The sequence below is a fragment of the Sorex fumeus genome, unplaced genomic scaffold, assembly GCF_029834395.1.
Source record: "Sorex fumeus unplaced genomic scaffold, SorFum_2.1 ptg000009l, whole genome shotgun sequence".
NCBI lineage: Eukaryota > Metazoa > Chordata > Mammalia > Eulipotyphla > Soricidae > Sorex > Sorex fumeus.
The window spans coordinates 35259048-35282567 of NW_026606066.1; the positions used below are offsets into that span (position 1 = coordinate 35259048).

The window sequence follows — 23520 nt, forward strand, 5'->3', positions numbered from 1 at the left end:
GAAATCGAACCCAACCACTCCAGTCTGCCAAGCCTCCAGTTCCCTGGCATTCAGCCTAACGTGACCTTAGTTCCCTCATCTCCAAATGGGAATCAACCTTTTAGCTTTGGGAATGGCAAATGGTCTAATATTTTTTTAGATACTATTTTGGTTTTATTTCCCCAAACTCATTGCTAAGGACCTCTCTTGCCTGAATTTCTGCATTTTTCTCTCTGTACCACCTTATCCAACCGTCAACCCTGCCCCCTAGCAAAATAAAAGCCCTGTACACATCAGCAGTCAGTTGCCATTCCTATCCCATCTACCCGAGCCTAGCACTAACAGTAAATTTTCTAGATTTATAGATTTCCTTTATCTAGGATTTTCATGTGTAGAGTTAAATAATATGTGAATTTCTGCGACTTTGTTTTCAAAGTTCATCCATGTTGTACTTTGTGGCAATACTTCATCACTTTTTAAATTAGTAAATAATATACCATTGTAGGAATGTGTCACCATTATTTATGCATTCATCAGTTGATAGGCATTTTGGTTGTTCTCAATTTTTGTCTAATATACGTAATACTGCTGTAATAGGTAGTAGGGATTCCCATAGCAAAGGAATTTTTTAAGTCATAAAAATAAGTGTTATCTGGAAAGTTCACACCACCAGCCCCCAGTTTTATACGGGGAGTGCCAGCTCAAAGTCTTAGCTCTTATTTTCCAAACCCATCATTGGACCATTTTCCAGGAACAAAGATCTGATGGAACTGTGTATCTTCAGACCTAACCGGGCAGACTGGGTTCCTGAGAGACAAACTGCCTCAGCAGGAACAAATTACTCTAATAAAGTTGAATTGAAGAGGCCACTTGAACATAAAACATTTTGCTTTGACAAGGAACTAGCTACAATTGTTATCTACACGAGTCATTGCAGTTTGGAAAAATACCCCTAAAACCAGTTTTATAAAGGAAGCAGCAAGCATAGACAGAGGCTCCATTTGGAGATTGCCCGCATCCCAACTTGGGGTGCAGTTTCTCTCTTTTTTATGGGTTTCTTCTCTTTCCTATCTCCTATATATAACATGACTTTGCTTCACTTTCTTTTCCTGAAATTCTTGTCTTTGAGAACAACAGAACTAAAGAGCATAACTGTGCCTCAATCTGACAACCATGGCTCTCCAACCAGAGACCAGTTCCCACATTGTGCAGATCAAGAGGGTCTTTGCTGCAGCTGTGGACTTTTGAGAGTGATTGGTGGGAGAACAGAGTCTCTGCAGTGTGGGAGCTCATGCAGACTCATAAAGATCTTCCTGGGCACATCTTCATCAAGGGAGAGTAGGTCAGAATGGCCAGGCAGTCAGGTACAAGCATGCAATCTCTCTCTCTCTCTCTCTCTCTCTCTCTCTCTCTCTCTCTCTCTCTCTCTCTCTCTCTCTCTCTCTCCCTCCCTCCCTCCCTCCTTCCGTTCACCCCCTCCCATCCCAGTCCTATTCCCGGATTTATGGCTCTCCATGCACCTCACATACCTCACTACTATGAACATCAGTGTGCACATATTCTGTGTAGCTTTCAGATCTTTGGTTTTTTTTTTTTTATCTCATTATAGAATTTCTGGGTCACAGGTAATTTTATGTTCAACTTTCTGAGAATCTGAAAACTGTTTGCAAAGCAGCTACACTAATTCATATCCCCATCAGCAACATTTGTGGATTCCAATTTCTCCCCAGTGTCATTGTCAACACTTGTTTTAGCCATCCGAGTGGGTGGGAGGAGATGCCTCATTGTGGTTTTGATTTGCCTTTCCCTGATGACTAATCATTCTCACTTGTTGATTATTACTTAGTGAGATTATTGGCCATCTGTATATTTTCTTTGGAGAAATGTCTAGTCACATCCTTTGCCCATCTAAAACCCTGTTATCTGTCTTTATACTATTAAGTTGTAAAACTTCTCTATATATTTTGGATGTTTTTATACATAGGCTACTTGAAAATATTTTCCCTTTCTGTAGATATCTCCATGCTTTATTTTTTTAAGTACTAGTTTTCTAATTTTGAGAGAAAATTACCTAATATTTTATTACTTACTCTTTTGAAGTTTTGTCCAGAAATCATATACCTAACCCAAAATCACAAAGAGTTACTATTAAGTTTTTTTAAAATTTATTTCGAATACCCATCCCTCCACCAGTGCCCATTTCCCACCACCACAGATCCCAGTATCCCTCCCACCCCTTATCCCCCTACCTACCCTGCCTCTGTGGCAGGGCATTCCCCTCTGTTCTCTCTCTCCTTTTGGGTGCTGCGGTTTGCAAAAGAATTAAGTCTAATTTTCAGGGAGAAACGTTGGATGATTTACTTTCCATTGATCACTTTGTATATAAGGAGATGTCGCGTGGCCACATAAGCGGCCGTGCAGTTTGGAAAGAATGTTCTGGTGCCCTCTTGCAGGCTCATGGTCATCGGGGTTCCATCTGGAGAAGGTGGGATGCAGCACCTACCCCATTTGGGACCTCCTGGTGATATCGGCTCTGTTTGGGACCTGGAGCATTCTCGGGGAGCTGTGGGGCCCCCCAGTCAGTTTTCTTCTTTGTTCCTCTTAAGTTGTTTTTCTAAAACTTTCATAATTTTAGTTTTTAATCTTAGTTGCAGGATTCATTTTTGGCTAATATTTATGTATGGTGTGGGGTATAGAGATCTAGAATCCTAATTTTTAAACACAGATACTCAGTTATTCTAGAACCATTTGTTGAAATCCCATATGGTACTAAACCATACCATAAACTAGGAAGAGTTCCTAGCAGTAATGTCAGCCTCCTGCCACTGACTATCTTAGAAAAAAAATCCAGTTCTGAGGGATTACAGATATAAGTCTGATTCTTATTTACATAAGTTGTTCATGTACCACTTTTGTTTCTGAATATTTTATATTTGTTTGGTCTAATAGCTCAAGTGTTTGGATATAGTTATCTTCTTTCCCCAAAGCAAATGCGCCATTTACTATATTTAAGATAAAAAAATTATGATAACTATTGCAATAATAAATCTTGAACAAAAAAAAAGCTAGAAGCTCATTTATTTACCCAAGAAAAATGTACAGAGAATATACTATGTATTGTATATACAATTCTGGGAAGATGGCAATGAACAAGGAACATGTTTAGAAAGAGGAAAAAGTTACCCTAATGGATACATATGTCAAATGCTGATATGTGCTATAAAGAAAATTAGGGAAGAGTGAGGGGGTAGAGTGTCATGCAGAAAGGGAATGCTAGTTTATTTAAAGTGATAAGAAGCTATCTTTTTGAATAAGCCAATCCAATCTGTAGGCGGACAATGGAAGGTCAAAGAGAACTATATGTAGATATACCAAGATATAGTGTCCCATGTAGTAGGAATAGCAAGTGAAGTAGTTTGCAAATTTATAGCTCAGCTCAAAATTTCTCTTTCCCTATCCTTCCAATGCAAGTCTCAATTCTGTACACAACACAATTTCACCAGTTTCTTTTTTACAAAATATTTTTCATAATTGATTACACATTATACCATTCCTAAGAAGATTAAGTTGAGATGTCTCAAAATTAAATTTAAAACTAAGACAGAAAGTGAAAAAAAAATAATAATTTTCCTACACTGTATTCTTCCTCCTCTCCAAAGCACCCCTTATGTCACAAATTTAACAAACCAAGCTCAGAGCCCATGATACTTCCCAAATCATAATTTGTGGACATTATTTGTGGTTAAAAACTTTAACTGGGGACTTGACATGGCTTGAGTAATTAAGTATAGTTAGTCAGGCCTCAGTAATTTAAAACTACACTTGTATTCTGCAAATAGAGAATGTAGTGAATACCATTGGGAGGACAATTTCAAGGATTTTGATGTTGAGGAATGTAGATGGCTTATGAATAGTCTACTTTGAGTGCTATGACGTACCTCATACATATTATGGAATCAATCCATCATTTATACCATATATAGCTGGTGTAATGCAGTGACTCACTGTAGCTAAGGTTGGGTAATCAGCTATTGTGTATGTGCTGTGTTTCCATGAAGTCAATATCCAAACTGAAGATCTGATTTCTATTAAAAAAATGGTGCATTTTATAGTTATTACCTCTAATTTTTTTTCTAAAAACTCATCACCTTTCAGAATAATGTCCTGAAAATCATCTTTCTCCATTTTTTTTCCTTGCTGATTTTTTTTATCTTATTTTAGATGCTAAGCAGCTGGCACATCTTTAATGACTTGAATCTGTAAAGGCAGAATGACATGCCTAATATTGACATTGGAATGTTCCAGGGTGGTCTAAATCTTCAATTACCAGACACTCATACAGATAACACTCCTACTGTGATATACTCAAGACTTGCTCTTTATATTATGCCAACCACAGCAAGAATCATTAGTTTAGATATTTCTAAGTGGGACTTCTGGCAAGCTGGCCAGTGACCTGAGGTATAAACACGGTAACAGTGGAAATTAAGGGGCTAGAGAGATAGGACAGGATTAAAAAGTATGTCTTACATGTAGCCCACCCCCCTCTAGAGCCAGCACCACATAATCCCCTTAACACTGAAAATTCCTCAGTGCTACCTGGATGACCTTGAACACTGCAGGGCTGGCTTGGTTAACACTGCACTGCAGGGTTCTTGCTGCCCCAGATCATTAGGTTCTTATATTGAATGACTGACTGGGTTAGCTGAGATCACTAGGTGAGGGCCTTGGGTAGTCTGAGCACTGCTTGAAAGTGTCAAAATAATTGTTTCACATTAAAAAGAAAATTAAGATAATTAAAATGCAATTATAGAATTTTCTCATGTTCTCACACTGAAATACAGTCAACTCCTATCTACTTGTCTAAGGTAAAAATCTTCTTTCCTGGTCCATAACTCATATCAAAACTATTTTCTCTTGTTTAGCATTTCTCATTTTTTATTTTCCACACCATCTTATACCCACAGGAATGGTTGTCAACACTATGAAGCATATGGTAGGATTGGGAGGATTGTCATCAATAATATTTACTGACACATTATTATTATTACGGCTTCAGTGTATTAGGGAGATAAATATCACAATGATTTCATGGGTTCAACTTGTTTTTTTGTTTTCCTTTCTCTGCTCTGTTTGTTAAAATAATATGGCTTTGGTTAAAAAGACATAAAAGAAAACTTTAAATACTGTTATTCTTTTAGGAATATTCTTTCTTTGATTTTACCTGTTCCATGGTCAGAAATAGAATTCAACTTTTAAAGAAATCATTGAATTATATTCTAATGCTTATTTCCTTGAGCTGTGGCTGAAATGATGGTCTTTAAAGGGTGTTACCAGATTAAAGCTTTGCCAAGTAAGGAAGGTGGAGCTGTGTGGGAATGAGACTTTGTTTAATCAGGTTGTATAATGTTTTGCTGAGACATGTTAAGAAAAGCAATCCACAGCAACATGGAGTTAGCAGGAAAAAAATCACAGTCCAAGGCACACTGAATAAAATTTGGAGAGTTTTATTTGCCATTCTTTTAGAAATCTATGTAGCAGAAATTCCAGGGGAAGTTCTCACTTAATATAAAGATACAGTCCTCTTCCTTACATTTGTAGGATTTGGATAATTTGCAGGATTTTCAGAGTACAGTACAAATAGAAACCCATCATAGGTCAAATTATAAATCATGGTTTTTAATAATGTATCCCTGGGGCCAGAGTGATAGAAGAGTGAGTTGGGTGTTTGTGTTGCACATGGCTGACCTGGGATTTGATCCCTGGCATCCCACATAATTCCCAAGCACCACTATGAGTAATTCCTGAATGAAAAACCAGGAGTAACCCCTAAATATTCTGAGGGAGACATCAGCAACCCCTGTCCCCTGAAATATATCCTCTCTGCCTAGCTTGAAAATATAAGTTCAGGTAAATTGTTATATTTGTAATTATTTAATATATTGGGAGTTTCATGTTTAAAAAGTGAATATCCCTGGAAGAACCTGCTCCACAGCCCATAGCCCCTTCTCACCCCATTTTCAGGCCTCTTGCACAAAATGAGAGCAATGGGTCACATCTACCCTTAAACGACATCACACCCATGACAACAGCTACCACTTGAATATTCTTTAGGTCCTGGGATTTTAAGCTGAACCAAGTCATACTGTGGAAGAGATTGGGGGGAAAGGCAAAAAGCAGCTCATGGTAGGGGGTTCTGGATTTCAGATAGTCAAAGAAAACAGAGAGTGTCTGAAACGAACTACCTAGGTACGACTATTTGGTTCCTAAATTCTTTGTGCAAAGAAGATAGACAGAGGATGAACAGAGAGATTCTCTGACACCTAAGGCCTAGAACTGAGGCCCTTTGCCTGGGTAGAGAATCATACAAATTATGTATGTGCATGTGTGTGTGTGTGTGTGTGTGTGTGTGTGTGTGTGTGTGTCTTTTATATGTGCACACATATATGCGTGGATATATGTGTAGTATGCCAACTACTGTTGCTCATATATTGTTTAAATATACATAAACTTTAATGTATAATTACGTATATAAATATCTTATGATATACTAAGCACTATTTCCTTTAATTTTTCAAAGATATAGAAGACTTTATCTACAAACATGTAGTAATTACCTTATCTAAAGAAGTGGTAGAACCTTGTGAATTCTCCAAAAGGGTCAGCAATACATTTACCACTGGTTGCGCTATGTAACTAGTTGGCTAAGGAAAACTGAAATACTTCAAACAATGTCAGATTATAAAATAGAGACTGAAGCACCTCTCAAGAAAGGTCTGGAGTGCTGTCAAGTTTCTCTCATCGATGTACTAAGGGATCAATTTCAGCTCACTCACAAGGGCACTGCTCTGTGCTGTAGGAATGAGAAGCATTATTTCCTGCAAGCAGAGTCCAGTAGGGGCCAACTCATGGCAGCTACTTTAGCATTTCTCTCTTCTCTTGGTGCTTTCACATTCTCTTCCCTGAAGTTACTCTGCTCTTCTTGCATGCTCTTCAGAATGGAATAAAGTCTTCATCACTATGTAACCAAGCTATTAAGCATCTATGGTAATAGTGAGAGTTGAAGTTCAATCTCTAGTCATTTGAACTATAGCTATTAAAGGCCAAATTATATTTACTAACTATAAAACATTTTTATACAGAGTGATATGGAAAGGAGAGAAGTAACAAAATCAAGCCCATGAGCAGTAAATAATACTTTTAATATGTTACTGTGCATTTTAAACTTTTTTAAGAGGTGAAGTTTAAATTGATGCACTTGAAATGTAGAGAAGTCAAAGAAGTAAGCATTGGAAATAGGATAACCCAATGAGGTATTTAGGACAAAGCAAATTAATTCTTAGTTTGAGCAGACATTAGAAATATACATATGTAACCAACTTGGGTGTAATGCTGCTTTCATTCACCTTAGATAGCTTAAAATTATGAAATTAATTACTATATCCTGATTTTCCATAATTTCTAATGGATTATAATGTATTTTATTAATACTTTAAGTGATCTATACTCTGGGTAATAATCACATTAATCACTTGTTTATTTCATTATTTTATAACCATGTTCTCACTATTTTAATTACTTTGTGAAGAATAAAATGGTAATTATCATATATAAATAAACAGGGGAATTGAGCTAGAGTGTAAGCTTTCTGGGGACAAGGACTCAATTCACTAGCTCACCATCCTGTTTTCAGAACTTGGATTGAGAACAGCCAAAAACTGGGTCTTCAGAATTTGTGAGCTTAAAAAGCATGAATGGAAGTTATTTAAGTCAACTTTTTAAGTTGAGACTTTGGACCAGGGATTAGTGTTTGGTTTGATTGAACTTTCTATATTGTATAGCACTAGCTATTCTGTCATAGAGATGACATAGAGGAAATCAAGGATCAACAAAGTTCTGTAATTTTCCCAAGATAGCACAGCCTGTAAAATAATGGACTCACTGCCAACTACTATCATTATATAATTTCTACCATATAATAATATTTTGATATATCACAGTTATAAATCTTGTTATCTTTAATTGCCCATGCTGAGTATGAAAAAATATACATATATGCATACATAGATACTTCAGTGCAGTTTGAAATAGGAAGTCAGTAATGAGATATAAAATGGCAAAACAGGCCCCGGAAGATGCCTCAAAAGGGGAGAAGTTAGTGCGTGCATAAGGACCTAATTTCAATCCTTGGCCCAGGCTCTACATGCTCCCCACCTCCAGCACCACTGAATGTAGGTCTGATGGCCCTGGGATGGAGCAACACCACATTGCAGATAAAAACACGTAACTGTCAGATTCATTCTAATGAGTTTTTTTTTATTAGTGAGACACCATGAGGTACAGTTGTAGATTTACAAATTTTTGTGCTTGGGTTTCAATTATACAATGATCAAATACGCATCCCTCCACCAGTGCCCATTTCCCACCACGATGGATCCCAATAACCCTCCCACCCCCATTCTCCCCATTATCAGCTAGCAAGTTCAGCTAAGGAAGCTTCCCTTTGCTGATTTTTTATTTTAAATCAATAAAATGGCAACACTCAAGGCAGTAAATTGTCCTGGTTCCTTTGGCCTGCATGAAAGGCAATTTCTGGGCAGACTTCAGACTTCTTCCTGGTAGCATTCAACGATCAGGGACCTGTCATGGCCCAACATAACAGAAGAACAAAGTGTCACCTGTTCTCCAGAACCTTTCCAACTCTTTTCACTTCCTGGATGCTGGGCCTTGGTTACCTAGAACAATGGTTCTTGCCAGCTGTGCCTGGCCTTACCTGACTTCCCTGGAATCTGGCCTAAAGGATCACAGTCTGAGCCCCTCCCAGCCTTTTCTTCCCTCCCAAAGCCTTCCAGGACTCTCAGCATGTTATCAGCCAGAACCTACCTGGTGAGTTATACTTCTCTGCATGTTTTCTCAGACCAGGTAACACACAACCACCTAAGAAATAATGAAAGACAACTTTAGGGATTCTGAAACATATCTGAAAAATAAGTTAGCTCTTTTTAAAATCTGTTTTCTCTCTCCCTGTATTATAGAACTTACATGGGTCTTTCCTCTGATTAAATAGGCCTGGGAGGTCAAACTTTAAGTGTATAATTAATACCTTTTCTTTATTGTTTTCTTTTATTTGTCAGTAACTAGCAATTATAAAAGGATGGTAGTATGTCAGAATAGTAGCAAGTATCATACAGAAAATGGCACTGTGACTGCCATGGTTTAGAAAGGACAGTAAAAAAGAAAACTGTCAGAGTCTTTCAATGTTGTTAATAAATTTTTCTATACAAAACGGATAGAGATAGAGAAGACAAAAGAGAAAGAGAAATGTTAATTTGCTTTCCCTATCAAGATTATGAATGAGTTAATATGATCTAGAAGTCTCATTATAAATATTGTCTATTCAAAAATATATATTCTAAATATGAATTTTACTAATCATAAAAACCATTTTAATGTCCTCAAGGGAAAGTAGGGCATTTTCAATATCTAAGCTATGAAACTAAACAAACAAGCAGATAAATCTGGGAAGTTGCTCAACTGAACTAATTTGCTTTAAATATCTGACATCAAATATTTAGTTAAAATTTGCTTACCAAGACTCAGTTTGGAAAAATAAAAAAGTTAATTTCAGAATACCAAATCCTAAATGTACTTCCATATTGTAATGAGACTGGTTTATTACAAAATACTTTTAGATCATATCAGGGCTAAAACTATTGGCCTCTGAGAGGGTTGTAATTTCACACAAAAGCAGTATGGCTTATCAAAAGCAGGGTACTAGGAACAAAAATTAGACTTAACCTGCCTCTAACTTTTTAAATAACAAGTTTGGTTAACTGGGACCAGCTATTCAACCTATGTTGGTCTTTAATTTTTTTCTTCTGTAAATGAGAGATGAGGTTTTGATTTCTAAGGTCAACTAAAGCTATGAAATCATGTGATTTTTCTAGAGGTCTCCTTCAAATCACATTACGCTTTATTTCTGTCTGGACCTATCCTAAGTGTATTACTGGACTTTATCCAATCATAGCTATGGCAAACAATACAGCCACTGAAAAGCTACTTGCGTCACTTGATTTTATTTTTTCATGTTCCAACAATACCTGGCAAGTAAAGGTTCTTGAATTGTGATTGGCACAATGAAACATAGCCAGCTGCACTGAAAATTAAAGCAATTTATACATTGTTAGATTGCAGAATAAAGAGGAGGGGGATCCGCGTTTATGAACCCAATCAATTCTGTGTTTGTGAGTGTGGAACAAAACCAAGAGCCCAATTGTAAAGCACAGTTTCTTTAAGTAAATAGGTATTTTAAAAAACATTTCAGGGGGCCAGAGCAATAGTACAGTGGGTAGGGCTTTTTCCTTACATGTGGCCGATCCTCGGTTCAATCCCTGGCATCCCATATGGTCCCCCAAGCACCACCAGGAATAATACCAGAGTGCAGAGCCAGGAGTAACCACTGAGCATTGCTAGATGTGGCCCAAAAAGCAAAATAAAATGTAGCACAGTTTACATTCTCTATCATTCACTGGATGTTCCACTAGGAAATGTACATTGTCAGCAACTTTTCCAGGGCCTCCACCTACTAGATCTTCTACTGCATTTGTCACCACAGGCCATCCTTGATTCTTTGCATATTCTTATCAGAGACGTTACTTTCTACCTTGAATTTCACTCATCTTGCCATCCATTATCATTAGTTATAACACTAGATCTATTACTAGATAATTTGCTCTTCTATATTAAACTGCATTATCTTTGAGGGTTTTTTGTTTTGTTTTGTTTGGCTGTTGCTGTATGTTTGTTTGGTTTTGGGTTTTGGTTCCTCACACCAGCTGTGCTCAGAGCTTACTCCTGGCTCTGCACTGAGGGGTCACTTCTGGTGGGGCTCGGGAACCATATGTGGTGGTATGGAACCAAAATGGGTCAGCCACCTACAGCATAAGCACACTACTTGTATACCCTGCTGTACTCTGACTCTGAGTTTTCTTGTCTTTATTTTATGACAGTTTCAAAACTGTGTCTTTAAGTTTGAACACTCTGGAACAGTTTAAAATTAATTTCTCATTGGTTACATTCTTATCCATTCATATATTTAGTTCTTTAATTGTTCTTTTAGGTCAAAGGGGATAGTTGAAGAACAGTTTTTTTTTTCTTTTTTGGGTCACAATTGGTGTTGCTCAGGATGATTCCTGTACTTGCATTCAGGAATTATTCCTGGTGGTGCTCAGAGAACCATATGGGATTCCAGGGATTGAACCTGCTTGGCCACATGAAAGGCAAACATCCAACCCGCTGTACAATCACTCCTGTCCCCTGAAGAATAGTTTTTAAAAATAGTCTACTTCCAGAAAGTATGTGGTATGTCTCAACTCTTACTGAATGTTCAGAATGCATTCTCAATTTTTGACTAAATGAGATGTTCTATTTTTTAAGCTGATGACTTTCTTATGATTTAGAACTCACTTAAGAGGAATAGAATTTAAGAATAAAACTTTGGCAATTTTAGAATATTAATTGTAAAATATAAGATATGAATGCATTGCCATTTACTTGAAACATTTATATTCAAATTACTCATTCTCTTTTTCTCTCTCTCAGCACCCTAAACCACTTTCCAGACCTGCTGCCCATCTATATTTACACCATCTTCTTGGAAGCCCAGCCTTGAAAGAGAGAAATCTATGGTTCTTCCCTGCCCCCATTCCCTTAGGCTCCTAAATCCCTTCAGACATTAAATAGATTCTTGCTTCACTGTATCTTGAAAAGCATAGCTCTGCATTCTCTCTGCCCCTCCCCAAGTGAAACATCCTGTATCTGCAACATTGCAACAGTTGTAACATCACTCTATCAGCTGTAGTCTTTGTTTCCTAACTCTGTTCTAAATCTCTTCTGAAACCTGTCACTGAATCTCTGTAAAGCACTTTGCATCCTACTTGCCAGTTCTCTAGTGACTACACAAAAAAGTTTAAACCCTTCAAATAGCCCATTAAAACCACTTGGTCTCTTTTAAAAAAATTTAAATTGTAGTATTTTGAATTAAAGAAAACTATTTTGAATTATAACAGAAATATTTTGAATTAGAACTGAGAGTTATAATATGAAGACAGTTTTAATTATCAGCATAGTTGTTTTTTTTTTTTTTGGTTTATTTTTGGGACACAGCTAGCTAAAAGGCTACTCTCAGTACAGTGCTCAGGGGTCATGCCTAGCAGTGTTCAGAGAACCATGCAGTGCCTGGGATAGTTCCCAGTATTTCTACATGCAAAGCACATTCTCCAACATTTTGATTTCTACCTCGGGTTCCTCAGTATAAACTTTTAAACATCATCTACGCCACTCTGTTAGAAGACAATTTCTATCTCTAAATAGAAGAAATAACCAACAACTATGGAAATAGGTTTTTAAAATAAACACATTGACAAAAAATAAAGGAAGAAAAGAGATAGATTCCACGTTCTATTTGAATGAGTGAGTTAGGAGACTCAAGATCACAACAAGTTACTTTGGAAGCCTAGGGAAGAACTATCTTGATCAACATTTTTAATATCAAGCTGAGACTAGAGGGAAGCAAATTTAACATGTTATGTATAAGGCATATGAGAGAGACGTGTTAAAGTCAGAAAATTTTAATTATTCTAGTTATTTTATATTTCTCTCAATTTGGAATCATACATTAAAGTCATATTTTAAAAGACTATCCTTAAAAGTTCGTTTTGAATTTATACAACGTACTTCAAACTTATTATAAATTAAAAATCATTGCCTTGTGAGACTTTCCAAAAGCTGAAAAATCTTCAAAGTTAAGTTCTTCAAATATAATATTCCTATGTTACCCAGTAGATAAAATTAGAAACCAAATTCTTTGCACCTCCTTGTCCAAGTCTTAAAGCAAAGTGAAATGCAATAATGAATGCTCTGGAGTCAAACCCTTCAGGTTCAAATCATAGCTATGTTCTCATTAGCTAGCTAGCTATGGATAAGTTACTTTAATCTATACTTTATTTTCCTTAAGTATCACTGTCAACCTAATATTTTGACTAATAAATGCTCTTATTTAAAGAATAGTAAAAGATAACATATGTACAAGAACTTTAGACTAGCCTAAAGTAGCATGACTACTAAGCCCAATAGCCTGAACTACTGCAAAAATCTTTGCTCTCCTCACTGCCTCTTTTATTTTGCATTGTGAGAGACAGGAAAATGGACGCGCTGGTCCTGTCCTCCCCCCACTTCCTGTTTTTAGTGCTAATACTTTTAAAGCTAGAAAATTAAAGAAGTAAATAAACAATTCTGCCTAGATATTCCCAGAACACTGGGAAAATAACGTTTTATTCTCTTTAGAAGGGCTCTGATAGTGGCTTTTTGTTTAGTTTTGGTGCCACACTTCGAAACGCTAGGGGTTACTCCTGGTTCTGAATTTAGGAATTATTTCTGATGGTGCTCAGGGGACCATGTGGGTTGCCAGGGATCAAACCCCAGTTGACCACAAACACCCTACCCGCTGTACCGTATCCAGCCCTTGATAGTGACTTTTATACACATTAACAGCTAAACTGAGTTTTGAGGTATGGGTAGGAATTAGATTGTGGGCTGGGTCAGCATATAGAAAAGAGTCGCTTCCTTCCTCTTCCCCTCATCTTCTCCCACCCCTTCCACCCCTCTCCTCTCTTCTCCTTTCCTTCTCTACCTGGGGGTTCATGGCTTATTCCTGTTTCTGTGCTCAGGGCTCATTCCTGGTGGGGTTCTAAATGTGGTGCCAGGGATCAAATCTGGGTCAGCTGCATTCAAGGCAAATACCCTACTTGCTATCTTATCTCTCTGACCCAGGATCCAGAATCTAAAAGAATCTTCACTCCTGGCAGGCTTGGTGGTTCTTATGGGGTGCCAGGGATTAAACCCAAGTTGCTTTGTTCAAGGCAAGTGCCCTACGCACTGTATTATCACACTGGCCCCCATCTAAAAGCATCTTAAACACAGGTCTTTGTGAAGATAAAGTTGACCCACATCCCACACCGCCACCTTATAAACTCATCCATTGGCCCAGCTTAACAGATATACAACTAAATCTGTGAAGAAATGCAAGTCAAGTCACTGAAATTCATGGGTACATCAGTCTCCTAGCTGAAAACCTTGGGAGGGGGTAGGCTGAGTCCCTACCTACCAAAGCTCTAGCTGACACACCCAACCCACACCCCACAGAAACTGCCATGCCAATGACTCAGCTCCACTACCTCATGACCAATCTCTGCAGAGACACCAAATTGATGAAAATTCCAGGTACACCAGTTTTCAGGCTGAGAACGCTGGGGTTTTCTCAGAATGGGGGCACCACTCCTTACCTCCATACCTCCAGAATCCCTGGCAGTCTTGCCCACATTTCAGAGCTGCTGCCATATAAATTCATTGCCACAGTTCTATGGATCCTGAAGTTTCTGGAGTACATGACCACGTATACAGCCTTGCAACACTTTCAAAATCCACAATATTGACAGTAGGAACAAACAAAATTAGATGGAAAAGTAACATAGTATTTAAATAAACTCAATAAAAATTAAAAAAAATAAAACCACAAGTAACATAGAAGGCTCAGCAACAACCAGCTTAGTAAACCCTCAGACAGGACTCGATTACCCCATGGTGAGATATAACAATTTTCTCAAATTTTCTTTCACTGAACTCCTTTTTGGACAAGTCCATTAGTGATTTAGTAGTAACAAATAGTATAACATAATTATTTTGTACCTGCAAAAGGGGCAGAGTTGGTGGGTGGTTGGGAAAATGGGGACAATGGTGGAGGGAAGGTGACTCTGGAGGTAGGATTGGTGTTGGAACTTTGAATATTCATGACAAGTGTATTATTAACAACTTTGTAAACCATGGTATATTAAAAAAAGGATGACGTTGATGCAGTTCTTTTTTATGGGCCATAAAGATACAAAAAAATAAAGAAGCTACACAGATTATTGTATATAATGATGTGTATGTATGGCCCCAGATAATCAGCAACCTGGGTGAACAGGTCAACATTTATTTATTTTAAGGCATATGTCAATATATTGTTAGATATGATGTTAGACCTAGGGAGGTTGACATGGATATAGGTAATATAATTTATATAGAAAATTACCCCATCATGAAGAGACAAATCCCCTATTTCCCACTTCCAGGCATTCTTTCCTAAGGAAACTTACGTACATTAGAATTGTATACTCAGATTTCTTTGTTTCTAACTTAAAAGAATCTTCATGACTTCTTGTGCAGAGGAAACTTTAGTTATAGGGGCCAAAGGGATGAGTCAAGAACTACTATATTTTGAGCATTGCTGGGAGGGGTGCCTGAGTGCAGTTACAGGAGAACCACATTATGTGGACCCTGAAAATAAAACAATAGTTTTAGCACCTTAATTTAACAGTTCTCCTGGTAGTATATTATAACATAATTTGTACTAAAAATCTTACAAATGGGCTGTATAGTTTAAAGGAAAGTTTTTTTAAACTCCACTCTTAATGAATGATTATTTTACGGTAACAGTAATTTTCAATTATGCAGGTTTATTATAAAAAAACACTTACTTAGAAGTAATTAAAATATATGTTAGTTTGGCATCTTAGGATAAGTTCAGCACAGCACTTACTGTGCAACACAACGTTGTCTATGCAGAACCCCTGTGATGTCACCGTGTCGAGAAACCATGTGCCATATGTCTTAACAATATTAATATCAGTGACAGTGAAGTTTCATGCACTCGTGTTTAATTCAGTGTAAATAATAAAATGTGATGAAGTATCAGATACTGGGTTAAGATCACAAGAGGTACTGTAAGATAGAGCTCTGTCCTTACAAATCTTATCTAAAAAATGAAATATTTATGAAATAAGTACTTGTACAGAATTAATCACTAGATTATGTCAGACTTGAGAATTAAGCAAGAACATCCTCAAGAGAAAAAAAATAATTTAGTAATTTAGTAATATTTTATTTTTTTCTAGTAACTGGAAGTAGGAGGGTGAATCATTTTATATAGGTCAGAAAAACATCTGATTAGCACAAACTTGCCTTGTGTTTGATCCTAACTCAAATGAGTGATAACATTACTGGAATTGTTAGTTCCCTTATCTTTTAAAATCACTGGTCTCCCTTATAAGTATTCTTTTTAAAAAAGCAAATTATATAACATGCACCTGTTTAACAAGAAATCTTTCCTTAGATTATGTAATAAAATCATAAAAAATTAAGTCAGTAAAGTATGATAATATCCATAAGCATTTGAATGTTCATATAATTCATATAAATTAAAATTATTTTGAGGTTCTGAAAGCTTTAGATTATTCTAAAACTGTGAGGCAATTGTTGCCTTTGAAGCAGGAAAGTTTAAATGTGAACCTAAGAATTCTTAGCCACTGGAGTGTGACTTCTTTGCTCAGTTAAAGTTAATTTATTATGAAAATCAAAATTTTAAAACTAAAAATTACTCACATCAAAATATATTTAAATATATGAGATAAGGTTTAGTATTTCCACTAATTGTCTATGTGAAGGTGACATCAGCTCTTGTTGTAAAGCATTTATATTTATATAAATTTATTTATATTGCAAAATAAAATATCAACAGTAACTCCACACAGGATGATATCCCACAGATAAGGGGAGAGACAAATTACTGTAGAACAAGACCAAAGTTCTACAGTACTTTGTAGAACTTTGTATAGGACAAAGTTCTGTGCTATAGGACAACCTTCTCCCTCTTTTTAAGATATCATCCCCTGTGCTTCTGAGCCACTGGCTATAGAGTGGACATTCCAGAAACTTCCTTCTTTAGTTAATTTGCTGGAGCAACTCACAGAACTCAGGGAAGTAATTACTAATTTATACCACTTTATTAAAGGAGATTGTAAAGGACATATTACCTATTGATCTAATAGGTAGATCCCCCATCTTCCAGTAGGTAGGTGTTACACCCACTAACTACCCCTGCGTGATCCCATCAACAGCCAAGACCTAGAGACTATAAAACCCAGCTCCTGGAAGGACACGGCCGCGAAGACATCTTATTATCTAGTTCTTACTCTTGGAGAACCTGGCAGGCTGAGAGTATCCTGCATGCATGGCAGAGTCTGGCAAACTCCCCGTGGCATATTTGATATGCCAAAACCCTGCAACAATGATGGGTCTCATTCCCCTGACCCTGAAAGAGCCTCCTATGTGGCACTTTCTAAAAAAAAAGGCTGGGACGAAGGAGGAAATAGATGAACAACAGGATGACAGTGACACAGTGATACAAGGTAGGTAAAAAGTTACATAGAGGAAGATCTGGGAGACTCTCAAGGTCAGGAGATCTTGGAGCTGGAGTGCATCACTCTCCCTCTAAGTGAAATACATACACTAACCTGGAAACACTACCTAAACATCATATTTTAGGATTTTATGGAAATTTCCCTCCATAGGCCTGGTCAACTATTGAAATCTATCTCCAGATCCTTGCTCCTGTGTAGGGGATTGGGGCTGAGCTGGGTATGGTGGGAGCAAAACCATTTACTCTTCTAATCATGACTTTGTCTTTCTGGTGTTCACTCAGGTCTCCAAAGAGGAGACCACCCAGAATTTCTTCAATGGAAGGAAAATAAAAAGATGCTCTTGTGCTCTTTTACTTTGGGGGTGGGAGGAATGGGGATGGCTATACTCAACAGAGCTCCTGGCTCTGCCTTAGGGCTTACCCATGGCTCTGCACTCAGGGATCACTCCTGGTGAGGCTTGAGGTACCTACACATAGGGTGCCAGATATGGAACTTGGGTAGGCCACATGGAAGGAAAGCACCTTCCCCACTGTACTATCTCTCCTGTCCCAATGTTCCTAGTGCTCTGATCTATTAGGGATTTACCAGTGATTTAGGAGCTTGTCCAGGAATTCGGGTAGAAACCAAAATATTTATTTTTTTTTATTTCATACTCACATAGTCTAAAAATTTACTATTTGTAAATAGTAATTTACTATTTACTAATTACAAAAAAAAAACCAAATCTTGGTCTTGTTCTACAGCAATTTGTCCTAAGAATTACATTTAAGTAAATAACTTGAAACTGTTCACTTTAGGAAGTCCAAATTAGTAAATGGTACATAAGGCATTATAAACATATATTTTCTGTGAGAACTCTACATAATGAAGAAGAAAATTTCAGAGTATGTACTGTTGATATTTTATTTTTCAATATAAAAATGTCAACCATGATATCTAAATACGCTGTTTGACGATAAAATAACTAAGTGAATTTTTATTGACTGATATATAACTAGCATGAGCTCAAGTCTGAAGAAGTCTCTGAAAGAAGTCTCTGCTAAAGTGTAACTAATATTCTGTAATCTAGTTTAGCAAGAAATTTTATTTCTATCAACTTTTCAACTTAGCTTTGTGCTTAGCTTTCTAGCCCTTCATAGAAACAGTTACGAAATCTTACTGTTACAAAAATATGAACTAAAGCAGAGTTAGTCTTACTTTGAGACATCATTCCTATTAGGAAGTTTACATTTGAGCACAAATATCTGGCTTTCTTTAGACATAACCTCTATACACAAGATATATTATAATTTTATCATAATTTCATCATAATTTTACTAGTTTCTCACTAGTTAAATTATAAGTAAACTAAAGATAGATTTCCTGGAAGGCATAAGCAACTTCAAATTATTGTCTTTTCTTTGCCTTTCTACTCCTAAATTATTTCACTCTGAAAAAATTGTAAAAACCAAAGGCATTTATTATTTCTAGAAATTAGAGGGAAATTTATTTTGAGCATAACATCAAGAATTTATGTTGATAAATAAAACAGAAATAAGTAGTAAAATTAGAGACTGTTATTTTAAAATGAAAGCACATTTCTTATCAGAGTATTTTGATTTTGGTTTTAAGTTACATTAAGATTTAAAACTGGGTAACTTTCAGTGCCTGAGGAAGGCTCAGTGGTAGAGTATCTACCTTGCAAGCGTGAGGCCTTGAGTTTGATACCTGGTACCACCCCTCCCCCCCCCCATGCTGAGTGCAATCCTGGCAACCTTGTCAGTGGAATCCTTAGTGCTAAAGGAAGTAGATACTCTCTGGTCCACAATATCCAACTGTGTGCAAGTTCTACAAGAAAGGTACATGACCACGGGGCATCATAGCAACACAAAATACCACCACCACAGAGGGAAGGAAATATTTAAAAAAAAAATTAAGTAGAAATTGTAAAAAAGATAAAGTTAATAAACCTCAACATCTTTCTAAAGAAACACATGTGAGTAAAATTCAAGTGTCTTTTTTAAGTCTTACTCTATTTCCTGTGGGACTCTGTTTCTTACTATTTCTATTTTTTCTATATCTCTTGAGTGTTTAAAAACTTATTCCGTATCTTCTGAGCATTGCATTTTTTTTTGGTAACTGAAAGCTTCAACAAGCCAAATAAAAATAGTGTTACACTTCTGTATTCAAGGTCCAAACGCAGTTTAAAAGAAAACCTTACTTGATCTTGATATCCTCCTTTCAGTTGGTGCTAGCTGTTCTTTCCTAGAGGACTGATCAATGTGGTAGAACTGCAGAGTGCTAAGGTAAAACATTATATTCTACTTTTTGAGTTTCTACTTCTGCTTATACTTCAGTGGTTTGGATAGCTTTCTAGCTGTCTTCTTAGAAGGAAAAAACTAAACGTTGTTATAGACATAAAACCTCAATTGCTAAGTACCCTATAAATGTGTTTCTTCTTTTTTTTCTTATTTTATTTCTGTACCATTCATCTCTTTAAGACTTTACCAGGTTAAAATCACTGTTCATTCATGTCATATTTAATATTTTTAAAAAGTGTTCTTAAAGCGCATTGACAGTTTTGTAGGAGAAGGGAATGAAAATATTAGTAGGAATCCCTCATAACTTCTCCAGGGAGAAAGAAAAGTTAAACTTCAATTCATTTCAAATCTCATTCACATGTTAACTATATTGAAATTTATTTTTTGTATTTATTTCTTAAAAAGTTTATTTTATTTACTTATCTTAAAAAGTTTTATTGTTACTGTAGTTAGAAGAACTTATTTCTTTGTGGGAGGGGGGTTGTCACACCCAGTGGTGCTCAGGGCTTACTCCTTGTTCTGTGCTGAGGGGTCACTCTTGGAAGGCTTGGGGGACAGTACTGGCTGGTGGCAATCAAACCAGAGAAGGCTATGTGTAAGACAAGTGCTTTAATTGATCAACTATAGCTCCTCCAGTGTCCCAAGAACCCTTTGTGGCACTCTTGCCCTCACACATAGCTCAGTTGTACTATTCAGCTGAAACGACTTTGGCCATTTGCTGTTTCTTTACTCTTTCTCCTTTTTATTATCAGAGAGATCTCTTGTGTGTGTGGAGGGGGAGGTGGGTAGATGTGTGTATAAGTAGGTGATGACACGTATACACACACCTATGCACACAGATAAATAAAGCTAGTCTCCTTAAAATTCACAAAATTGTAAACCAATGATAGGTTGATATTTGTTTCCCCAAAATTAAATCCTTTCAGAATTACATTAATTTAAAGAATTCATATTATGAATAATTGTGTATTAATACATTTTAAAGTTTATGTGAAATAGGTAAGTCCTACCAATATAAAATTTAGTAAGAATGAAGAATTTTTAAAAGATTTACAGGGAAAATATGAGTAGGCCTATAAAAGTGTAAAGTGTATTTTAGCCTAAGAAAGGAAATAATTTTAAAACACTTAAGAGTACTAAAGTCAAGATGCTTATGTTATGAAGTTTCTCACAGTTTGAGAGTATCAGAACTAAAACCTTAGTGCTTAATTCCTACCCAGGGCAAGCATATCTCAGTGTACAAAAGGATCACAGGAGCCAGGGATGTAGCTCAGTGCACTCACAGTCCATACAGGAATCTCTGGGTTTAATCCCTGCTGTCACTGCTTCTGCAAAGCAAAAACAAGGCCTCTCTGAATAACATATGCATGAATTGAATAATTTTAAATGTAATCACAAAATAGCCTTTTTGTAATAAGGGCACTATGGAAGAAAATTTTATTTTCAGTAGTTATGCTGCTTTTATCTGCCAAGTTTTATGTATTTGAAATAATTAATATTTTCAAGACTATATAAATATATGTGTATATATACATTATACATATATATATGCTCACTAAACCTACTTATTTTTGTTAGTTTTTGCTTAGGTTATTTTTCATGTTATGTTTTGTAAAATAAAAAATAGTGCCAAAAGATTAATAGTGTGAAGTTATTCTGTCCAAGCCAAATTGATAGCAAAAATGTTTTGACACTGATAACTAAGTCAAGATTATCTGATGGGGAAACCAGAATTTCTAAAAATACATAGAGAGACAATTGTGGTTTCATCCAAGTACTCTGCAGTTAGAAGATACAATAATTTATTGAATAGGATTCACAGAATTGAGTGGAAATTACTGTCTTTGTCTTTCAGCTGATGTTTTTTTCCCTTTTACTATTGAACCAGTGCTCTATAAAAAGGGCATCAGATAAAATGTCTCACTATTTTTAATATTAGTCTAACATTGTATTTTGTATTTTTTCACACAAATACTGTAAATGAATACCCTCTAAAGCAAATATCTGAATGATATTTGTAGCATATTTTTTCCATGTAGGAACAGTATGTTACATCACTTGCTTCTTTGAAAGGCTACAAGAAGATTAAGGGCTGGAGCAATAGTACAACGGGTAGGGTCTTTGCCTTGAATATGGCTGACCCAAGGTCAATCCCTGGAAATCCATATGGTACTCTGAGCCCTGCCTGCAGTAGACCCTGAGTGAAAAGCTAGGAGTAATCCCACAGTAACGTTGAGTGTGACCCCCAAAACAAAATAAAACAAACCCCCACAACAGGATAGAGACTGTAAAAATTGGACACAAACTTTGGTTTCCTTTTATTTTTTAAAAAATTTCTACTTCAAAGTAGCAGTCTCAAAAATGAAATTTACAGGTAATAAAAAGGACATACAAACTGGAATCTCAATAAACAAAAATATATTATCTAAATCTTAATCAACTCTGGATAACTAATCTTTTTCTTAAGTGTATCTAAAGGAACAAAACTCAACAAAAGAAAACCAAAACTGTGTAGGCATAAATATTTTCTTCATTTGTTTTGAGTGCCGCTTCTATTGTGAGGTTTTTGGGATTATATGAATTGCCTCTGATGAACAAGTTCATTGTTTCCAAAGCTGAAGAAAGAGACTTGTTCAAACCTAAACAGAGAAAGGACAACAGAGCCAAGGCCAAGGTTTCTGCTATTTCTACAATGTGCCTCTAGAATCCCTCCAAAATGCCACAAAAAATTGCTGGTGAGTTGTGAAAGGACCAATGTGACAGAATCCCTCAATTTGCCCTTTACATATTGCACTCTCTTTAATGAAAACTGCTTCAAATGCTTCTATTTTACTTTTTGAAAATTTGGTTGTGTCAAATTTGCACAAAATGACTCAATTTTTAATAACTCCATGATACTATATATCAGAAGGAATTAGAAAAAGAGGGGTCTTGGAAAGAGAATCAGGGTTATGGATATTGCCTTGTCTGTGGCTTACTCTGGGACATCCCCAGTACCACTTATGATTTCCTGCACTACCAGGAATTATTTCTGAGTACAGAGTAAGGAGTAAATCCTGAGCAGCAGTGGGTATGTCCCTAAACCCTTTTCCCTATTCCCCAAGAAGAGGGAGTTTCATGCAGCTTTAACTCTAGATTAAAGTCACTAGAGGTAACTATCATGAGTGATGCAAAGCAATGGCACTCCATAAAGAAGCAGGGGAAGTCTCTAGTAAGAATAGTGTTGTCTTTAAGTAAATCCTTATTTGATTTTTCTCCCCTCTGGTCATGTACTTTGGTTTCTGATTTGGCGTTTCTGTAATTTTGAATTGTATAAACTCGAATAACAAGTAATCACTAGTAGAGAATTTTCCTAATGAATGCAATGAATGCAACAAATTTTCTAATGAATGCAATGGTGGTGGAGACTATGGAAAAAGTGTAAGCATTAATCTAGTTAACAGAAACCGAATAATAGATTCTAAACTGTCATACTGACGATAACCATAGGGACTAAAAGATATTAGAGGAGTTTACTGTAAGAGAGATGTTCAAGAAACAGTAGAGATGAAAGGAGATAGCATTTCTGAGATAAGGTAACAACAGGGACTGAGGGGTTAAAATCTTGTGAGATAGATCTAAATGGAGAGAAGTGTTTGTCAGTGGGAAGTAAGGTTGAATTGCTAAAATGAGGTTTTGTTGAAGCATTTTTAAGGCAACAGAGAATATTTATTTAAGGTATATGTAGTGGCAGTATATATATATATATATATATATATATATATATATATAGCAAAAGCAGTACTTTACTGCTAGAAAGTTGGCAGTAAGTTCTGAATATTCAAAAGACTTGCTCTTTGGTATTAAAGTACTGATAGTAGAATATTTTATGTGGCACTTTTAAACATGCTACATTACTTCATAAATTTAAAACGTTGTATGCAATAGCAGGACATTTTGTAAGG

General features: G+C 36.3%; 1 long non-coding RNA gene across 1 annotated transcript in view; it reads left to right on the forward strand.

Moving 5' to 3' along the window:
• The window catches only part of LOC130019775 (uncharacterized), a 49087-nt gene that overhangs the window by 13107 nt on the left and 12460 nt on the right, over window positions 1-23520 (forward strand). Inside the window, exon 2 of the long non-coding RNA XR_008791889.1 lies at window positions 19501-19561. This is a non-coding gene — a long non-coding RNA (uncharacterized LOC130019775). The remainder of the gene's footprint in view (window positions 1-19500; window positions 19562-23520) is intronic.